The sequence below is a fragment of the Ictidomys tridecemlineatus genome, chromosome 14 (genome assembly GCF_052094955.1).
Source record: "Ictidomys tridecemlineatus isolate mIctTri1 chromosome 14, mIctTri1.hap1, whole genome shotgun sequence".
Lineage (NCBI taxonomy): Eukaryota > Metazoa > Chordata > Mammalia > Rodentia > Sciuridae > Ictidomys > Ictidomys tridecemlineatus.
Genome location: NC_135490.1, coordinates 45615166 through 45619005, shown reverse-complemented (window position 1 = coordinate 45619005; position 3840 = coordinate 45615166). Strand labels below are relative to the sequence as shown.

General features: G+C 42.2%; 1 pseudogene; it reads right to left on the bottom strand.

Annotated features, from left to right (window-relative positions):
• Nucleotides 1-577: 577 nt before the first annotated feature.
• Nucleotides 578-2078, bottom strand: LOC144370604 (ETS translocation variant 3 pseudogene; annotated as a pseudogene).
• Between the last annotated feature and the right edge of the window lie 1762 nt (nt 2079-3840).

Below are 3840 nucleotides of genomic sequence, written 5' to 3'. Positions count from 1 at the left end.
ATCACAATTTTATAACTCAAAGAATGCCTAAATATTTTAAAACAAATTAACTGGTTAACTTCTTCCCTGCCCCAAGAAGAAACTAAAAATGGAACAGTTCTTTAAAAAACTCAAAGTTTTCTTTCAAAACACATAAATATGTATGTTCCATTACTGTTTACAAAACAAAAAGCACAACATAATTATGGAATAAATGACAAGGGATAAACAGCCAACTGACTCTAACCACTTGGTTAGAGTCAATAGAAAAGAAAAAGCCTGGAACCCAAACTACTGCAGGACCAAAAAGTACCTGGGCCCTTTAGAAGTTTCCTTGTCAGGAAGTGTAAGCCTCAAACGGAAAACAGGCTCCTTCCCCTTTCAGTTCACATACCCTCTCTGTGTCCTACTACTCACCAGGAAAAAAAAAGTGTGTTCACACCTGACCTAATTTACAACAGAAGACACCCATCCCATCCCCAACAGAAAAGTATGAGTCTATGCCCCAGATGATCAAACCAGCCTAACTCCCGCCCCCGCCCCCAGATCTTGCTACATAAATACATGTATGTATTTGACTACAATATAAACAGCTCCCGGCTCACTTGCAGTTCTAGGCATTTGCAGCTGCGGTTGCCAAGCCCCGGGGTCCTGATGTTCCAGAGGAACTTGCCCTTCTTACTCAGCTCCCGGGCTTCAAGGTCATCATTCCAGCGCCTCTTCAACGGAAGCTTGGGGGGGGGGCATCAAAGCGTCTTCTTTCTTCTCTGGTGCACTGGGCTCTTTGCCAGACCTGTCCTCACTGTCTTCAGTCAACTCTAGGGGTTCTTCACTAGTGGTGCTTGTGGGGCCTGGGGGCCAGGTGGGTGGGGCAGCAGGGCGAGCAAAGACGGTACCTTTCTCTTCTTCCTTGGTCCTGCTCAGCACGGTGCCCTCTTCTTGAGGGTGCTCCTCCTTCTCCTGGGCTGGCTGCCTGAGGCTCTCAGGATCCTTCTCGGCTGTGGGCTCCACCTTAATTCGCGGGGGCACAGGAGCCATGGTGGGTGCGGCAGCAGGTGCCAACTCCTCGCTGCTCTCTACCCTCTCACGGTTCTTGCGCCCAGCGGGCGGGGGCTGCAGCTTGATAGAAAACGGAGTGGACTCCTCGGGATGCACTTGGCATTGCAGTAGCGGAACCATGAGCCCAGGGTAGCGGGGGAAAGTCCGAGGGCTCAGGTGATAGTTGAATACGGAGCAGGCTTGAGAATGAAGGTAGTGTTTCATTTCTTCTGGGTTGAAGGAGAAGCAACTATTGCTGGTGAAGGGGCTCAGACCCGGGGAGGGGCTGTAGGAGAAGATGGTGGGAGTCAGGGAGAGGGCTGGCGAAATGGGGACATTGAGGACACCTCCACAGCCAGGGATGGGAGAGACAGCGAAGGGGCTGTGGGGGTCAGGGTACATCTCGGGCCTAGTGAACAGAGGAAGCATTATGTCGGGCCCAGCCCGCCTCCACCGACAGCATTCCAGGAAGACAGGAGGTCCATGCCCCGGCGCCAGTCGGCAGCTGAGCCGTCCTCCAGCTCCGGAAGCTCCACCTTCCTATCAGTGCCATTACTCTCCTGGCCAGAAGCAGTGAGGGTGCTGGCAGAGAACCGGCCGGGCTGCACATCACCAGTCGGAGAATGGGTGTCCAGGGGTGAGAAGTGGAAGCAGGAAGAGGACGTTGGCACTGGAGGCGCGCTCTGAGGAACCACACCACTTGACCGAATGTTGATGAATGGGTAGTTGGGCATCGCCAGTTTGTTGAAGTTAAATTTGTAAGTAAACCTTTTTCCTTTTGTTTTATGAAGGATCCTCTTGTTGTAATAGTATCTGAGGGCTCGGCTCAACTTGTCATAATTCATCTGTGGTTTGCATTTCCTGCGGCCCCAGAGGCGGGCCACTTCATCGGGATCCTTGATGACAAACTCCCCATACTCTCCCTGCTGCCAGGCGATGACATGGCGGAACTCTTCCTTCTGCAGCAGCTCCAGGATGAAGTGCCACAGCTGGATCAGCAGTTCAGCAGAGAGCTGCTGTTTATTTCCCAGAGGCTCTTCCATTATTCACAGGAATGCCTCCACCTGCCACAGTCCTAAATGGACTTAAAGTTCTCACTACTCAGGAACTGATACACTGTTTTGGAAGACACTTCAATGTATCTGCACATGTGTGCATTTTGGGGTTGGAGTGACATACCTGCATTCACATTCACTTTCATGGATGCGTTTTTTGTTTTTAGATCTACATGACAGAGTGTATTTTTGACATATTACACAGACAGAGTATAATGTATTCAATTAGGATCCCATTCTTGACATTGTACATGATGTGAAGTTTCAGTGGTCATGTATTTATATATAAATATAGGAAAGTTAGGCCTGATTCATTCTACCGTCTTTCCTATTCTCATTCCACTCCTTTCCCTTCATTACCTTTTGTCTAATCCAATAAACTTCTATTCTCTGCCCCTCTTGTTGTATGTGAGCAACCATATCAAAGAGAACATTTGACTTTTGGGTTTCTAGGATTGTCTTATTTCACTTAACATAAGATTCTCCAGATCCATCCATTTACCAACAAAAGTCATAAAGTCATCCTTTTTATGGTTGAGTAATATTCTGTTCTGTATATATACACTATATTTTCTTTATCCATTCACATGGATACATTCATTTTTGGCCAAGAAATGTTTTTGCTGTTGGGTATTACTTTACCATACTATACATTCTTTACTCTTTTCTTTTTAAAATTTATGTCTTCAAAGAACAGGTGGGAAAAGTTCTCCTCTCCTTACTCATCCAGTAATGAGAGAAAAACAAATGAAAAATAATCATATCAGAAATCTAGTAAATTTCACAATTTTTATAATGGGCTAATTCTGATACAACATCAATTATTCATCAACAAATTTAGAAAACTAGTTTTCATTAATAATCAAAAAATATTATTGATATGTGTAAACTTTAAATGTTATTAGATATTTATAAATTGCTCTCCTGAAAGATTGCCTAAATTTGAAGTTTCATTATTAGTGTTTAAGAACAGAACTTGGTAAATATCTGTTCAATATATATGAGAATGAGTACCTGTATCTTCATGTTCTTGTCAATAATAACCATTTTTGAATTTTAAGATGTTTATCTGGTAGATGAAAAGTGATACATTATTGCTTTAATTTGCACATCTGTAATTGTGAGTGATGTTGAACACTTTGATTTTACTTATTTGCTGGTCATTTACATTTTATTTTCTAAAAAACTGTCTTTTGTGTCCATTGTCCATTTTGTATTGAGTGATTTGTGTTTTCTTATAAATTTTGTATGGGCTGTGCCATAGACTTAATATTTATTTCTCCTAAGAATTCATACATTGAAATCAAATCCCCAGTGTAATGGTTGGAGGTGGCACCTCTGGGTCATTATTATTATTATTATTACTACTATTACTACTACAACTACTACTACTACTATTATTATTATTATTATTATTATTATTATTGGTTTCCTTATTAGAGAGACTCCAAAGTGTTTGTACCTTCTGCCATGAGAGGTTATGGTAGAAGATAGCTGTCTATGATCAGAAAATGGACCACTAGACACTGAATCTGCAGGCTTCTTGACCTTGGATTGTAGCCTGCAGAAATGTGAGGAAAAAAAAGAATTTCTGTTGTTGACAAGATACTCAGTTTATGCTATTCTGTTGCAGCAGTATAAACTGATTAAGACAGCTTACAAAAAAATTATTCATAGAGCATTTCAATGTTAGAAGTACTTTCACATTTTTAAAATTTAATTCCTATTTTAATTGATAATGATATATATTTATTGTTTACAACATGTT